The sequence below is a fragment of the Papio anubis genome, chromosome 6 (genome assembly GCF_008728515.1).
Source record: "Papio anubis isolate 15944 chromosome 6, Panubis1.0, whole genome shotgun sequence".
Lineage (NCBI taxonomy): Eukaryota > Metazoa > Chordata > Mammalia > Primates > Cercopithecidae > Papio > Papio anubis.
This window is the reverse complement of record NC_044981.1, coordinates 40200916-40219445: the sequence shown is the minus strand read 5'-3', so window position 1 is coordinate 40219445 and position 18530 is coordinate 40200916. Positions and strand designations below refer to the sequence as shown.

Below are 18530 nucleotides of genomic sequence, written 5' to 3'. Positions count from 1 at the left end.
AGCTGGAACCTTGACCCAGCTATTTTCTATGTGAGTGTTCTTGAGAATACTTACTGTATTAGTCCATTCTCACATTGCTATAAAGAAATACCTGAGACTGGGTAATTTACAAAGAAAAGAGGTTTAATCACCTCATGATTCTGTAGGCTGCATAGGAAGCATAGTGGCATCTGTTTCTGGGGAGGCCTAAGGAAACTTACAATCATGGTGGAAGGTGAAGGGGAAGCAGGCACATCTTACATGGCTGGAGCAGGAGCAAGATAGAGAGTGTTGAGGTGCTACACACTTTTAAACAACCCGATCTCGTGAGAACACACTATCACAAGAACAGCATCAAGAGGATGGTGCTAAATCATTCATGAGAACTGCCCCCATGATCGAATCACCTCCCACCAGGCCCCACCTCCAATACTGGGGATTAAAATTCAACATGAGATTTGGTGGGGACACAGATCCAAACCATATCATTTACCCTCTCTGATATTCAAGATCCTCATATATAAAATTGGGATAATAGTATCTGGGCATTTTAGGACTAGAGAAGATGTGAAAAATACCTAATACTTGATGTTCTTTACTAACTGTTATTGCTGTTATTATTGTATAATCATTGTTTCCATTTTCTCAACAGCATGGGAGACTTTTTAGATAGTGCTCAGTGCTCGATGTTATGATAGAGTGAGGTAAAGTATGGGTATCATAGGAATGGAATTGGTAGTTATTAACTAGAGAATCATAGGTCAGACATCTCAAGGACCTCAGAGACCCAAGAATGCCCCATACTACAGAAGAACTCATGAGAACTTTAAATAGGACAAATTTCCTTTAGTTGCCTACTTCGATTTCTTCCTAGTGATGGGCGTGCATGTTTCAGTGTTCTTAGCTATTCAAATATGTGTATACTTTAAAGCTTTGTTTAAAGTTTTAAACAAAATGGACCCACTTAATATACTCAACATGTTTTCTAGTTTTGTGCTCACTTTACCAACATTGGCAGTGTTTTCCCAAAAGGGCAGAATTCAACAACAGCTTTGTAGGTAACACTGCCAAGACAGATTTGAAATCACATGCTGAATAGCGTGGACTAGGTTAACAACCAGGGTTTTCCAAATGCACTACCATCCCAAACCTCATCATTTGGCCCTTTCTAGGGTACAGAAATCTTGCTACTACTTCTTACATTTCAGAAATCTTACATATATGCTGTGATAATCTTGTCCATCTCTGCCTTATTTTAACCTAAATTTTTTACCCATACCAGTAAGAACTACTGATAGGTAGGTATAGGTATAGGTATTTTACATGGATTTACTTGCACTATTTGAATTTCAAATTAGAATCACTTTTTAAAAATCTTTCAAAAATTGTGGGAGTATGGAAGAAGTTATTGGAGTAGTGTTTCTTGTCAGTGCTTACTTTATTATTATAATTCTGAAATTATTTCTACTACGAGAACTAATGAGAAAACATTTAATGAGCAGCAAAAGAATAAAAAATATTTGATTATATTTATTCTAGTGGGTTTTTTCTAGCTTCTATTGAAGACTATATAAATCTGAACAGTATGAGAAAACTATAGAACTACAGAAATACTGTGTCAAGGCCGGGCGCGGTGGCTTACACCTGTAATCCTAGCACTTTGGAAGGCTGAGGCGAGCGGATCATGAGGTCAGGAGATCGAGATCATTCTGGCTAATACGGTGAAATCCCGTTTCTACTAAAAATACAAAAAACTCACTGGGCGTAGTGGCAGGCACCGGTAGTCCCAGCTACTCAGGAGGCTGAGGCAGGAGAATGGCGTGAACCTGCAAGGTGTAGGTTACAGTGAGCCGAGATCGCACCACTGCACTCCAGCCTGGGCAACAATGCGAGACTCTGTCTCAAAATAAATAAATAAATAAATAAATAATAAATACTGTGTCAGTAGAAATACCAAGTTTTAACAAGCACAAAGCCAAGAAAACCAGTGATACCAGATACTGAATTTCTATGGCACTGATCTTTGAACACCCAGCAGGAATAAACTACTGAGTGCAGATACCATGGCAATGCAATTAAATTATTCTAGTGTTTTAAGATTTAAGACATCCAGTTAGTCAATCATTTTAGTTAAATGAGATTTTTGTAATGTTGCCTAATGTTGTTTTGGCTGATTTCTACACCTAAAGCATAGTGTTTGATACATCGTAGGCGAGTGCTCAGAAAATGTTTTCTTTGACTAATTTCTAGTGATAAAGTGCTTGCCAAAAATCCCCTTTCATGGAAGCTGGTATCCTTGAACAACCCATTTCCTCATAATAACACCAGGTTTCTAGTTGGAAAAAAAAACACTTTTAAGTATGTCATATTTTCAGGAGCCATTAAAAATGGCATCCTTACCATGCTTGTTTTTTCTCTTTGCAAGCAACATACCATGTGTGTGAGCTGTTTATTGAAAGCCAAGTCTTTTTAAACATTTGACTTTTTTTGCCTGTACATACCCAATTTTGTTTATACTAGGACCTAGGTATTTGCCAGTACATACGTCTGTGGCTAGGAAAGCATGATAGTCTTACATAGTGCCCTACAAAGGAGCTAGAACTGGAAAGAATAGGTTAAATGAGCAATCATCACAGAATTTCAGAAGATAATCATCTCTGCTCAGTTAATTTATCAAAGGGAAGCAGCTCCACCTAGAATTACAAATCAAGACTATCAGGTAACATGAGTAAAAGATGCCCAGGAAATATCTGGGGTCAAGTTCTTAGTTCTTTATATCAAGAGCCTTGTGCAGGGGGTGAGTGGTAAAAAAAAAAAAACAAAACAGTACAGACTTTGCCTTAGGGAGTTTGGACTATGGTTAGTAGACCAGATAAAACAATTAAGGACTGTGAACAATGAGGTGTTCTTTGAGGGAGAGATTCACTGGGTGGTAGAATGATCAGGAAAAGCCTTAAAAAAAAGGACACGACCTAAGCTGGCCTTTGAGGGTTGGTACAGAAGAGGAAGGATAGCATCTCAAGGAATTGACTGTTCTTGGGACTTCTGAGGAAATAGTGAGTAGACCAGTCCATCTGGTGGTTTGGATGCAAAGAAAGGGTGGGAGATAATATGAGAAGCTTGTTTGGGGTCAGATTGTGTGCGATACTTTTGAAGGTCTGTCTGAGGAACTTGGATTTTTTCATACAGACAGTCCATTAAAAGTGGAGGTTATGGGTTGTTGTGGTGGTTGTTTTTAGTTTGGAGTAATGTTTAATGTGAAGTATGGATTTAGAAGCTCAGGAGATTTAGTGGTGGAGAAAAATGATTAGTTTATTTCAAAAATAATAGCTCTACTTTTGTTTTTTGAGATGCAGTTTTGTTCTTTTTGCCCAAGCTGGAGTGCAGCGGTCTCGGCTCACTGCAACCTCTGCCTCCTGGGTTCAAGCAATTCTCCTGCTTCAGCCTCCCGAGTAGCTGGGATTACAGGTGCACACCACCATACCTGGCTAATTTTTTGTATTTTTATTTATTTTTATTTTTATTTCTGTTTTGAGACAGAGTCTTGCTCTGTTGCCCAGGCTGGAGTGCAGTGGCACAATTTCGGCTCCCTGCAACCTCCGCCTCCTGGGTTCAAGCGATTCTCCTGCCTCAGCCTTCTGAGTAGGTGGGGTTACAGGTGTGTGCCACCACGCCCGGCTAATTTTTGTATTTTAGTAGAGATGGGGTTTCACCATGTTGGTCAGGCTGGTCTTGACTTCGTGATCTGCCCACCTTGGCCTCCCAAAGTGCTGGCGTGAGCCACGGTGCCCGGCAGTTTTTTGTATTTTTAGTAGAAATGGGGTTTCACCATGTTAGCCAGGCTGGTCTCGAACTGCTGACCTCAGGTGATCTGCCCACCTCTGTCTCCCAAAGTGCTGGGATTACAGGCGTGAGTCACCGTGCCCGGTCGATAGCTGTACTTTATTCTTCTTCTTCTTCTTCTTATTATTATTATTATACTTTAAGTTCCAGGGTACATGTGCACAACGTGCAGGTTTGTTACATATGTACACCTGTGCCATATTGGTGTGCTGCACCCATCGACTCGTCAGCACCCATCAACTTGTCATTTACATCAGGTATAACTCCCAATGCAATCCCTCCCCACTCCCCGTTCCCCATAATAGGCCCTGGTGTGTGATGTTCCCCTTCCAGAGTCCAAGTGATCTCATTGTTCAGTTCCCACCCATGAGTGAGAACATGCGGTGCTTCGTCTTCTGTTCTTGCGATAGTTTGCTGAGAATGATGGTTTCCAGCTGCATCCATGTCCCTACAAAGGACACGAACTCATCCTTTTTTATGGCTGCATAGTATTCCATGGTGTATATGTGCCACATTTTCTTAATCCAGTCTGTCACTGATGGACATTTGGGTTGATTCCAAGTCTTTGTTATTGTGAATAGTGCCGCAATGAACATACGTGTGCATGTGTCTTTATAGCAGCATGATTTATAATCCTTTGGGTATATACCCAGTAATGGGATGGCTGGGTCATATGGTACTTCTAGATCCTTGAGGAATTGCCATACTGTTTTCCATAATGGTTGAACTAGTTTACAATCCCAACAGTGTAAAAGTGTTCCTATTTCTCCACATCCTCTCCAGCACCTGTTGAAATTGACAAATGGGATCTAATTAAACTAAAGAGCTTCTGCACAGCAAAAGAAACTACCATCAGAGTGAACAGGCAACCTCCAGAATGGGAGAAAACTTTTGCAATCTACTCATCTGACAAAGGGCTAATATCCAGAACTTACAAAGAACTCAAACAAATTTACAAGAAAAAAACAAACAACCCCATCAAAAAGTGGGCAAGGGATATGAACAGACACTTCTCAAAAGAAGACATTCATACAGCCAACAGACACATGAAAAAATGCTCGTCATCACTGACCATCAGAGAAATGCAAATCAAAACCACAATGAGATATCATCTCACACCAGTTAGAATGGCAATCAGCTCTACTTTTTATAGTGACAATGCAGGTTATCTTGTGTGGAGGTTCCTATCAATCAGCCTGTACAGGTAGCACCAGTGTATAACAATCTGTTGGCCAGTCAGCACTGGTGCTTCATGCTGCTTTCCTAAATTCTTTTTTTTTTTTTTTTTTTCCTTGAGACGGAGTCTTGCTCTGTTACCCGGGCTGGAGTGCAATGGTGCAATCTTGGCTCACTGCAACTGCCACCTCACAGGTTCAAGTGATTCTCTTGTTTCAGCCTCCTGAGTAGCTGGGATTACAGATATGCACCACCACGCCTGGCTCATTTTTGTATTTTTAGTACAGATGGGGTTTCACCATGTTGGCGAGGCTGGTCTTGAACTGGTTGACCTCAGGTGATCCACCGGCTCAGCCTTCCAAAGTACTGAGATTACAGGTGTGAGCCACCACGCCTGGCCTGCTTTCCTAAATTTGAATTGCTTGCAAATCTGTTTTGTTTGCTCCATCATTGTCTTTCTATCATTAACATACTACTTATTTATTTTCAAAAGTATAAACTTATATGGAATTTCTGTAGGGGTTAAAGTAGACACTAGGTTACCAAGGCATAATTTCCCAAGACTTGGAGACCTGTGATCACTGGGAGGATTTTTGGATCTTCCTCTGAACTTAGCTGTATTAAACATTGAAACAATCCTGCAAAATGCCTAGATGAGACAGGTTTAGAGGTAAGTTTTATCAGACCTTCTTGGAACAGATAAACCATAGAAGAATTAAACTGTTTCAGAGAAGAGATAAAGTGGGAAAGCTGTCCATCTCAGGTTTTGAGGTTAGTGTAATCTTGATACAAAACAGGGAAAGTCAGTATATATAAGAAAATGAAAGGCTAATCTTCTGAAAATGGATTTGAAACATCTAAATACAGTACTAGCAAATTGAATGTATCATTGTATTAAAAAACAAAACATCAGGACCAAATAGTTTGTTTAAATTATTATATTGCAAGGATGGTTTCATATCAGAAAATACATCACTGATATCATCCAACATATTAATTTTTAAAATGGGAAGATCTTTTTATTTTCTTAATAGGTTCAGAAGAAACATTAGATAAACTTTAATATTTAGGCCGGGCGCCGTGGCTCAAGCCTGTAATCCCAGCACTTTGAGAGGCCGAGACGGGTGGATCACGAGGTCAGGAGATCGAGACCATCCTGGCTAACATGGTGAAACCCCGTATCTACTAAAAAATACAAAAAACTAGCCAGGCAAGGTGGCAGGCGCCTGTAGTCCCAGCTACTCGGGAGGCTGAGGCAGGAGAATGGCGTGAATCTGGGAGGCGGAGCTTGCAGTGAGCTGAGATCCGGCCACTGCACTCCAGCCTGGGCGACAGAGCGAGACTCCGTCTCAAAAAAAAAAAAAAAAAAAAACTTTAATATTTAGTCTGATTAAATTTTTTTCACAAAGCTAGAAATAAAAAACTTTCTTAACCTAAAGTTAACCAAAACTTCCTTTAGTAGACTTCACACTTACCAGTAAAACTATAGACCTGTTCCCTCTCAAATTAACAACAGTACATGGTGCCCACTATCAGCCTTAATATTTATTAATCAACTGAACTTCCTGGTTAATTCCAGAAGATAAGAAAAAGAAAAGAGAGGACCACGCTGTCTGTATTTGAAGACTATGTAGATATCCATAGAAAATTGAAGAGAATCGCCAGCCGTGGTGGCTCACGCCTGTAATCTCAGCACTTTGGAAGGCTGAGGTGGGCAGATCACCTGAGGTCAGGAGTTCAAGACCAGCCTGACCAACATGGAGACATCCTGTCTCTACTAAAAATACAAAATTAGGCAGGCATTGTGTTGCATGCCTGTAATCCCAGCTACTCAGGAGGCTGAGGCAGGAGAATCGCTTGAACCCGGGAGGCGAGGTTGCAGTGAGCCAAGACCACACCGTTGCACTCCAGCCTCGGCAACAAGAGCGAAACACCATCTAAAAAAAAAAAAGAAAATTCAAGAGAATCCACAAATTATTAGAGCTAATAATAACAGTTCTGCAAGGTTTCTGAGTTTCAGATCAGCAACCTTTTGATTCAACCATACGAAATTATAATTTATGTAGGTCAAAATGGTCAAGTAAATATTTGCAGTTTCATATGATTAAACCTAATACAAAAATCAATCACATTCCTGTCTACCAGCAATAATCATTTAGTAAATGTATACTTTTTTAAAGATTCTTTTCACAGTAGCCACAAAAAGACCATAAAGTATCCAGGAAATATCTAAACAAGAAATACATATCTTGGGGAGAAAACATAATCAAAAGACCTGAATAAACAGAGAGATACCATGTGCATGGATGGGAAGACTTCGTATAATAAAGAGGTAATTTTCCGTAAAAACGTTTATAAATTCAATAAATGCCAATCAGAATTTCAAATGATTAAGGGTGAGGCTAGGGGGAAAAAATCCAGATGTGTTGACAACCTAAGTGTAAACTTCAAAACTTTTAGAAGAAACTGTTGGCAGGTACCTTCATTACCTTGGCATAAGAAAGGATTTCATAAACAAAAGATGAAATTATAAGATGCATCATATGATTGTATTAACTTTAAATCTTATGTATGACAAAAGATGCCTTAAACAAAAGACAAACTGCAGACAGAGGATATTGACAACACATCTGACTGCCAGAGGCCTTGTATTCAGAATATATAAAGAACTCTAATCATTTAATATAAAAAATACAAACAACCTAATCAAAAAATAGGCAAAGGTTAGTTGATCTCTTGGAATATGTAATGCCTATTATTTTGTTTCTGCCAGTATTAAATATGATGTTTCTATTGATAGCACCTTCAAAGCAGCTTAGTTCTTTTTTTTTTGAGACAGAGTCTTACTCTGTCTCCCAGGCTGGAGTGCAGTGGTGCAATCTTGGCTCACTGCAACCTCTGCCTGAGGTTGAGGCAGGAGAATTGGGTTCAAGCAATTCTCCTGCCTCAGCCTCCCAAGTAGCTGGGACTACAGGCATGTGCCACCATGCCCGACTAATTTTTTTTTGTATTTTTACTAGAGATGGGGTTTCACCATGTTGGCCAGGCTGGTCTCAATCTCCTGACCTCGTGATCTACCCGCCTCGGCCTCCCAAAGTGCTGGGATTACAGGCGTGAGCCACCGCGCACAGCTGCAGCTTAGTTCTTATTAGTTTTGGCAAGTTCTTATGTGAGTGGTAGCTTTAGTGGTGATTATATGTTTTGTCAGCTCACAGTAGAGAAAAAATAGCCAATAGATATATGAAAAAATGTTCAATTTTACTTTAGTAATTTAGAAAATGTAAATTTAAAAAATTTTAAATTCTGAGAGTGGTCAATCAAATTTGACTTAAGAGCCAGCTTTGTAATTCATCTCACAGCTCAGCCATGTACCAGCAGTGCAACCTTGGAGAAGTTTCTTTACTTCTCTGAGCCTGTTTGTTTTGTTTAAAATGGGGTTAAAATTACTGCCTCATTAGATTGTTGAGAAAAATAAATGACATATATTAAGTTTTAGAACAGTGCCTGGATGTAGTAAGTGTTCAATAAATGATAGCTGATTTAATTATTTGTAATGCAACTTAATTATCAAAATACCAAAAAGTATCCAGACCCAGGCAAATTTTGTCTGACTGTATTTTTTTTTTTTTCTTGAGACAGAGTCTTGCTCTACTGCCCCTTGCTCTATTGCCCAAACTGGAGGGCAGTGGTACGATCTTGGCTCATTGCAACTTCTGCCTCCTGGGTTCAAGCAATTCTCCTATGTAAGCCTCCCAGGTAGCTGGACTACAGGCGCCCCCCACCACTCCTGGCTAATTTTTGTATTTTTAGTGGAGACGGGGTTTCACCATGTCGTCCAGGCTGGTCTCAAACTCCTGACCTCAAGTGATCCATCCGCCTCGGCCTCCCAAAGTGCTGGGATTAGAGGCATGAACCACCACACCCGGCCTGACTATATTCTACTTGGAGAAATCTGAAATAAATGGGGAGTAACTTACCTCTGAAAATGCCAGCTAGCTAGCTTCTTACTCAGAGCCCTCCCAGGTGGCATTACCTGGGTGAAGTCATAACTAGGGTCTAGACCTTATCTCTAAAGGCTCACCGCCTCAATTTTGTGAGAATAACATATTATGCCCAGTTTCTTGGGAACTGACTTATATGATCAACATCATTGGCGTGAAGATTCATTTTCAGTGAGAAACAGAACTGTTAAGCCAACTAGTACTTGAGTTTGGTTGTTATTACATTCTCTCCCTGTAGCCGAGGTATGTGGAAAATCAATTTTGGTTTTCTGTGCAAGGAATCCGTGCGGAGGGAGTCTGCTGGATGGTTTTAGCGACTGTTGGTATCAGGCCCTTATATGATATCAACAGGGTTGAGTAGTTGTATTTTTCAGTTGGGGGACTTGCTGTCTTTAGCTGAAGGAAGAACACTGCCTAACCATTGGTCAAAAGATGCTCTCCTCTTAACTGCTGACCTTCAATTTGTGGTCAGGCATAGGCTGGCAGTCCTCCACAGTCATATTCTCTTTGGTTCTGTGAGGTTATATCTCAGTCACTTTGATTGGGTTTGGGGGGCCCCAGAACTCTGCTGTCATTCACACCTCAGGGTTATAGTATTTTTAGCAGATGGATTATTGTGTCCACTGTTTTTTTTTTTTTTTTTTCTAATTTCAACCTCGGAAGATAAAACCTTAATTGCTGTTTTGGAGACATTTTATATCATTGTCATGTGACAATTCCTTATTTCTTGAACCTGCTCAATGACATCATCACCTTAACAGTCCTGATCCCACCTTCCCATTAAGGTGCAAATCATGTCTGGAACAATTCTATGGCATATTTTCTTTGTTGGCAGACTCATGTATGTTGGCTTCTTAGAATTAGTAATGCATTAAATGGTCCCATAGAGATCTATTGTTTGGTCTCTTGGAATGTGTAATATGTATTATTTTGCTTCTGCCAATATTAGATAGGATGTTTCTCATTCATAGTTCCTTCAAAGCAATTTAGTTCTTCTTTTTTTTTTTCTTTTGAGATGGGGTCTCACTTGCTCTGTCACCCAGGCTGGAGTGCAGTTGTGCGATCTCAGCTCACTGCAGCCTCTGCCTCCTGGGCTCAATTGATCTTCCCACTTCAGCCTCCTGAGTAGCTAGGACTACAGGGTGCATGCCACCATGCCCAGATAACTTTTTGTAGTTTTTGTAGAGACGGGGTTTCACCATTTTGCCCAGGCTGGTCTCGAACTCCTGGACTCAAACGATCCACCTGCCTCGGTCTCCCAAAATACTGGGATTATAGGCGTGAGCCAATGCACCTGCCCCAGTTTAGTTCTTATTAGTTCTGTTAAGTTTCTGTGTAAATGGTAGGTATAGTGATGATACATATTTTGATAAGTTGATTGTAGCTAAATTAGGTGGTTTGATGAGACTGTTGTCCTGTCTTCAAACAAGCTATTCTTTATTTACCCTTGGCTATAGGCTGTTTGTGATCACTAACTTGAAAATAATAAACATTCAATGGTAGGCTGGTCTTGAGGAAAAAAAGACAAAAATAATTTTAAAATTTACTGAGAAATCAGGCTCACACAACACCTTGTTCATAAACTAAAGGTTATTATTCTAAAGGTTAGTTTAGAATAATTACTTTTCTAGTTATTCACATCTCTTAAAAACTTAATAAATTACATATATACCTTGTTTTATTATTGAATATTTGCTAAGGATATACCTCACTGATATAATAATTTCATGGGTATGTACAGTGTTCAGCACATTTACCACGGGCAATGTAGGAGAGATGCTGGAAAAAATTATGAAGTCAGTGAGACTGATTTTTCGTGTTCTCATATCTTTTTTTTTTTTTTTTCTTTTAAGTGACCTCTCTTGTTGGTGTCCATTAGAACCTTAAGGCTCAGAACTCCCTTCTGTGGGATCTCAGGCAATGATTCATGCTTTTCCCTTCCTCTTCAGTTTCTTTCTGTCAACATTTACTTAGGCAGTATCATATGCCTGAGCTCTGCTTTCCATCTCCTGCTACAGTAAATTAACCTGCACTTAGTTATTGGTAGTTGATTGGCTTAGGGTGTTTCCCTTAAAATATTTGCCTTTAATAGGGACTTCGATGTCTTAATTCAAATGGTGAGACTTACTGGCACACCAGGAGGTTGATATTTTAAAATAGGGCAGAGGTAGCTAAGATTTGTGGGACTTAAACTGTAGTAAGTTCATTGCCTGGGTATGCACTGGCCCTCTTTTTGTGGTCAGCCTGTTTGATTCTTGTACAAGTTAGGGCCCAGTCCTCTCACCTCTTGTGCCTCCTTACTATAGTTGAGTTCCCAGAAGTACATCTGCTTTATTCTTGTACAAGAGATGAGGGTTCATGCACAGTTCACGTCTTTGAAATGCCTTCTATGCCTTATTTGAAAGAGGGCCCCCTTTATGTATTTGCCATGCAGCGCGTTCTCTTGGACCTGTAAGTATTCAACGGGCATACCCCCATTGGAGAGTGAGCTAAGGCTGATTCTGCTTTCTTTAATTTGACTGCATTTTGTGATGCTATGGGTTTGTTTTTGTTTTTTGTTTTGGAGACAGAGTTTCGCTCTTGTTGCCCAGGCTGGAGTGCAATGGCACGATCTCAGCTCACCACAATCATTGCCTCCCGGGTTCAAGCAATTCTCCTGCCTCAGCCTCCCAAGTAGCTGGGATTATAGGCACCACCATGCCTGGCTAATTTTGTATTTTTAGTAGAGACGGGGTTTCTGCATGTTGGTCAGGCTGGTCTCGAACTCGCGACCTCAGGTGATCTGCCCGCCTCGGCCTCCCAAAGTGCTGAGATTACAGGCATGAGCCACTCTGCCCGGCGATGCTATGTTTTTTTGTTTGTTTGTTTTTTTAAAAACATCTAAATTGGACTTTTATTATCCTTGCACTGTGTTGCTATTAAACAATTTTTAAAGATTTAATAGATAATATTAGAAAACCCTCAAATTTGCTCTAAAAAGATAGTGATTTTTTTTTAATTTTTAATATAAAAGTATCCTTCATTTTCTTGTTTAAGAATAGCTTATTATGAACACCTTATTAGATGAAATTTTCTGGATAAAATCAAAACTAGAGACTCAGTTACTGTAAGATGCTGAAAACCAGCCTGACTTTGGGCCCTGTGGAGGCAAAAATAACTGGCCTGGGGATGGGTAACAGGGCTGGCCAAGTCAGCCAGTATTTTGATTAGGTTTAACTACTTTCAGAGTACATGGCTATCTCATTTGAGCCTCCCTCAGAACAGCTCTCTGCAGTGTAGGTATTAGTGCTCTCCAACTTTAGGCACTAAGAAACTGAGGCTTATAGTGCATCTTGTGAATTTAGAATGGTATGGAGGAGGAGTGCTTCACCATTCAGCTGATTCCCTTAACTGTTCTCTCTCTCTCTCACACACACACTCTCTCTCTCTCTCTCTCTCTCTCTCTCTGTCTCTCTTTCCCTCCCCGCCTTCTTCCCTCCCTCTCTTCTGACCCCCGCCCACCACCTCCACTGCCCATTTCAGAGAGGTTGGTTGGATATTGAAAGAGATTACCAGTACACTGCAATAATGTTAGGAGCTGTTCCATGAGGGGAAGATCTCTTGAGAGTTGGCGAAAAGAGAGTCTGTCCACAGATTCACTTCTATGGACAGTTTTTGGTAGTGGCCCCTGGGGAAGAAGACTAGAAATTACCTTGGTACCTTGGTTGATAAGAAATGTCAAATGATTGACACTTGACTGACTGAGGCTCTGCTGTATTGCCACTCTGCAGAGTACAGACTCTTCAGAGCCTGCATTTTGCAGTCATCGGCTTATGGAAAAGATGTGGGGAGGGGACTCTTTTTGTAATGGCTAGTGCTACTAGCTAGAATTCCTTAGGTACTCTATATGCCATAAATTCCAGATTGCCTATCTCTAAACCTTATTTCCTAAGGAAAACAGAGTAAACCATTTTAGCTCTGTGCTTATCTTCAGTCATCTTGCTGATGCCTCAATTTTTAAGATTACTGAAACACTGAATCTTCTCAGTGCCATGTCCTTTTTTTAAAATAGGTAATGTGACTTTTTTCCCCAAAAGGTACAAAGGTTGACCACTGAGTCTCCTTTCCATCTCCATCCCACAAAGCATGTGCTGTTACCAGTTTCTTGTTATCCTCTTATTTGCATGTGTGTATATGTATGCTTGCATGTATATTCATGATATATTATACACATTGTTCTGCCCCTTTGCTTTTTTCACATACTGTATTTTGAGTTGTACATATAGCCCTGCCTCTTTTTTCCTTTTTAAAAAATAACTGGTGGTTTCCACTTATGGCTGATTTATAATTCATTTAACTTATTCCCTATTAAAGTGCATGAATGATAAATTATCTCTTTGTAGCTTCCAGTGTTCTCCTTCTGTATATATTTAACAAATATTCCTGTGTATTTGGCTCCTTTTCTTTGGATATTTGTCATCTTTTCTCTTGAAACCAAGTACTTAAAAGTTGTCTTTTTTTTTTTTTTTTTTTTTTGAGATGGAGTCTCACTCTGTTGCCAGGCTCAAGTGCAGTGGTGTGATCTTGGCTCAAGTGATTCTTCTGCCTCAGCCTCCTGAGTAGCTGGGATGACAGGCGCACGCCACTATGCCCAGCTAATTTTTGTATTTTTAGTAGAGATGGAGTTTCACCATGTTGGCCAGGATGGTCTCGATTTCTTGAACTCGTGATCTGCCCACGTCAGCCTCCCAAAGTACTGGGATTACAGGCGTGAGCCACCGCGCCTAGCCTAAAAGTTGTCTTCATGCAAAATATGATGGGCCTCCTTCCTGACAGACATGCTTTGGTATGCTGCTGGAGAGGCACAGAACTAAATGGACTGCTGTCGTTTAAGCAGCAGGACATCAGGAAGACGGGTTCCCATTTCTTAGAACAACCACCGAAATAACCGACACCAGCATCTAATCTTGAGGATCCATTTGTATATTCCAGTCAGATTTATTTTCTATTCACAGAAATTGTTCCTTTTCTTCTCTGCAGGCAGTTCCTAATGTATATGTGTCTTCCATACAAATGACCATGTGTGGAAAGCCCTCTTCAGCCATGTGGAGAAAGTGGGAGGAGGGAGATTCCCAATTTCACTGCTTGAGCTGCAGCTGGGAAAGCAATTCTTGGCGTCTCAAGTTGCAACTTTGAAATAATTTTCTCAGAGAAAATACATTCGGTAGTTAACTGTTATAGTGGTAGCACTAGTATTCTATTACTCTACTATACATACATTATGAATTCAATAGGCTTTTTAAACTAGACCAAGTGCTATTTTTCACATTGTTTCTATGATTGAAAACCAACCTGTTGGTTGGTGTTTGTGAATACTGTGTTGGATCTGTGTGGCCAGATTTTGCTTCATAAAACCAATGTCATGTAGACTGGGGGTAACCTTTATGTGACTGGGGTCAGAAAAACAAAACTACTATATTTTTAAAAATATAATTTTTGTTCTGTTGTTTGCTGAGACTACAGTGAGACTTATAAATGTATAGGATGAGCTTCTTTCCACCTGGATAATTGGAGTCCATGAGAAAGGAGCAGAATTGCTTAAAAATCAGGAGTGCAGTGGTGCGATCTCAGCTCATTGCAACCTCTGCCTCCCAGGCTCAAGCAATTGTCCTGCCTCAGCCTCCAGAGTAGCTGGGATTACAGGCGCACACCACCACACCCGGCTGATTTTTGTATTTTTTAGTAGAGACAAGGTTTCACCATGTTAGCCAGGCTGATGCTGAACTCCTGACCGCAAATGATCTACCCACCTTGGCCTCCCAAAGTACTGGGATTACAGGCCTGAGCTACCATGCCAGGCCTCGGACTTTTCTTTCCCAGTAAAGTGGAAGTTTCAGAAAGAGAGAACAACGTTTGGCTAAGCAAGGGCATTTCAACAGACTGACTAAAGTGGCTTCATGCCCCGCAAAGACAGAGCTAATCAGGAAATTTTGTAGACAAATTGTGGATAAAAATCTGGTGAGGTTACTGAAAGAAATTTGGTAGGGTGGTGGGGTTAGGGGCGGTGGCTGGGGGTTGCCTCCTGAGTCTAAAAGGCAGACTTGAGGCCCAGACAGAAAGGCTCATGCAGGCAATCTCTGTGACTAACGCTACTGAGAAAAACTGCACCACTTTGATTTGGTGTGGGGGATCAGGTGGGAGGTGTTTTTCAAAGGGTACATTTCAAAGTAAAACTAGAAATGATGGTAAAAATGAAGAGTATTTCATCTAATTTGTGAACAGCTTGTATCCCAAGGTTTTCTCTCACTACTGATATATTGTTTGCTTTTCTTGTCTTTAAAGGTGTTTTATTTATTTATTTACTTATTTATTTGTTTTGAGACAGAGTCTTGCTCTCTTGCCCAGACTGGAGTGCAGTGGCACAATCACGCTCACTGCAGCCTCAACCTCCTGGGCTCAATCAATCCTCCCACGTCAGTCTCCCAAGTAGCTGGGACTACAGGCACATGCCACTACGCCCAGATAATTTTTTGTAGTTTTTGTAGAGATGGGGTCTCACCACGTCGTCCAGGCTGGTCTTGAACTCCTGGGCTCAAGCGATCTGCCCACCTCAGCTTCCCAAAGTGCTGTGATTACAGGTGTGAGCTACCATGCTGGCCTAAAAATATTTTTATGTTGTATTTCAAGCATACCCCAAAATAAAGAGAGTAGTAAAATGAATTCCATGTACCTATCTCATAACCTCTCTAATTTGTGAATAGCTTGTATCCCAAGGTTTTCTCTCACTACTGATATATTGTTTGCTTCAACCATTACAGACATTTTGACAATCGTGTTTTTTCTGTCCTATTATTTTTTTTTTCCTGGAGTACTTCAAAGCAAATTCCATATATCAATCATAATATTAATATTTCACCTACAAATATTTCAGAGGTATTTCTACCATACAAAGATTAAAAATGGAACCACAGCACCATTATCACATTAAACTAATAATTACTTGGTGTCACTTAATACTTAGTCCATGTTCAGTTTCTCTAGTTGTGGACTAAGGGCGGTGGTAGGGAGGGAAGCTGGAAGAAGGGGTTACAAAGCGGCACAAGGTAACTTTTAAGGGTGGCTGATGTGTTTATTGTTTTAATTGCAGTGGTTTCACAAGTATATCATATGTTAAAACTTACCAGATTATAAACTTTAAATATGTGCAGCTCATTGTATGTCAATTATACCTCAGTAAAACTTAAGAAAAAAACTAATGGTGTAGCTAGATACAGACAGTATTTTAAAACATTTTTCCCCAGTTATCTCAAAAATATCTTTTTATGGTTGGTTTGTTCAAATCTGGACCTAAATAAGAACTACAGATTGCATTTGATTGCTGTGTCTATAGGTTTCTAATAATCTAGAGCAAATCCACTCCCACTTGCCTTTTTTTCATGCCATTTATTTGTTAAAGAAACCAGATGACTGACGGATCCTGTAGCGTTTGCTACATTTCGATTTGGTGATTTGGCTAACTGCAGCCTATGACAGCATGTTCTTGGCTCCTAGGTTTCCTATAACCTGGTAGTTAGATCCAAAGGCTTCCTTGGACTCAGGCTCAGTTCTTTTAGCAAGAGTATTTTATAATAGGTGATGCTGCTATGAACCTTTCATGGCATTGTATCAGGGAGGTCTAGTTGCCCTAGTTTCAAGCAAAATTGATCAGTAGAGTTAGGTATTGTCAGCCTTATCCATCTATTATAACATTTCCTGTCAGTTTTCACCTAATACTTTAAGAAGCCACTGCCTACATCCCCTATTAGGAGTAAATTACTCATATCTGTGTATGTCTGAATAATGCTTGACAACTATATTGAGGTATAATTTTCATAGAATAAACCACACATATTTCAAGGGTACAATTCAAGAAAGTCTGACATATATACTTATATACACTTTGATATGTGTGTGTATATATGTGTATATATATATATTTATGATTGCCTGTCTAGCTGCTGTAGAGAACATGGTATTAGAGAGGCATACTACAGGGACAAACCATGATTCCTTTGGTCAGCTTTTAGAAGGGTAAATCCTGATTCTCTCAGTGGTAGGGATAAAATTTTTCCATGTGGCAGTAGAGAACAGGGAGCCTTTAGTTTGGACCTTGTTTTATCACTAGCTTGTCGGGGAGATCATGCTAAAACAAAAGACTTCAAGTGGCTTTTGGGTTTCCTCTTACAGGTTTTATTATGTAGATATCCTAAATACCTGCTTGCAGATATCCACATGCTGTTTGGGGGTTTATTATCCGAACCCAGCCTTGTTTCTGGCTCTTCTCCCCACTTTGATTTTCCTGTTCCATTTCAAAAGCACAAAATCTCAACAAGTATTTTAAAAAAGAGAAATCTTTTCATGCCTGTACAGACTTTTATCCCACTTTCCTTTAGGGAGACCTTAATACCAATGTGGTAATCCCAAGCAGAATGACACAGGAATTGCATTGTGCAAGTCTCATTGCACATGTGCTGCACTTAATGGAGCTGATCTCTGTGCCATTGGGTCACATATACAGTATGGCTAAAGACAGAGTATAATGCTTATCTTCAGTAAAAGGAAGAGTTAGCAAATGAGATCAGGGGTTCTATTGCACAGGATAATCCTTTCTTGGCTTAAGAAAAATTCTGGCCTGTGAGTGACATCTTTCTTCCATTGGTTGGAACATTCATGTGTTGGGATTCATAGGGAAGTTGGGTTAGCTGACCAAGGTGTGGACAGAGCTGATTCCCCAGGTTAGTAAGGGAACTGTTATTGAGCAGGGCCTGAGCAGTAGGACAAATTGGGGACAGGATACTGGGGTGGCTCAAAATGCATGCCATGCCTTTTTAACATCAGCTCTATGAATGGCCTCACCAGGTTGTAGCAAGTGGGCCCCTTTGATCTGGAGGCAGCACAAACTACTAAGCTCTGAAGCTTAATCCTTACCCAGCCAATCTGGTTCTCATCCACTTTTGGCTGCCCCTTCTCCTCTGCAGAGAGTCAACATTTCTAAGTGTGTGCATGTGTGTGCGTGTGTGTGTGTGTGTATACATGTGTTCTCCCAGTGTATTCAGAATCCTTGAATTTAATATGATCAGTCTTCTTTTGCCATCTTGCCTCCAGTCAGCCATCCTCCTGGAAAAGGGGTTAGGTTTTAGGTACAGAACTCTTTAGCAAGAATATTAAGTTAATTAATCAAAAAGTCTGATCCCTTGAGGGCCAGCTAGCTTAGCTTTGTACCACGAGTGGCATCTCCTAAACACCCATCAGTCATCTTACAGATCTTGATCACCAGGAGACCTGGATGAAACTGTATATATAGCTCAGTACAGGATCATCACTGCTACCAAACAAAAAAGTACAAAATGTTCAGTAGCTTCATCCTGAAAATATAATTAATAGTAGTATACTATAAAGCAGATATTATTATGTGAAAATTCAACCTGAGATTCAAATGTATGTGTAGGAGTGGCCCTGCACAGTGGCTCATGCCTGTAATCCCACTACTTTGGGAAGCCTATGCGGGTGGAT

At 40.2% G+C, this 18530-nt stretch overlaps 1 protein-coding gene and 1 non-coding gene across 9 annotated transcripts in view; one reads left to right on the top strand and one right to left on the bottom strand.

Moving 5' to 3' along the window:
• The window catches only part of USP49 (ubiquitin specific peptidase 49), a 109260-nt gene that overhangs the window by 63450 nt on the left and 27280 nt on the right, over positions 1-18530 (top strand). For 2 of the 8 annotated variants that reach the window (XM_021936558.2, XM_021936557.2), the window contains exon 2: positions 7179-7330. The exons of the other annotated variants lie outside the window; for them this stretch is intronic. The gene's annotated coding sequence lies outside the window, so the exon portion shown is untranslated. The remainder of the gene's footprint in view (positions 1-7178; positions 7331-18530) is intronic. 8 annotated transcript variants of the gene reach the window in all.
• LOC116275569 lies at positions 1914-2053 on the bottom strand. The gene has a single exon (XR_004184686.1). It is a non-coding gene; the product is annotated as a small nucleolar RNA SNORA8 (small nucleolar RNA).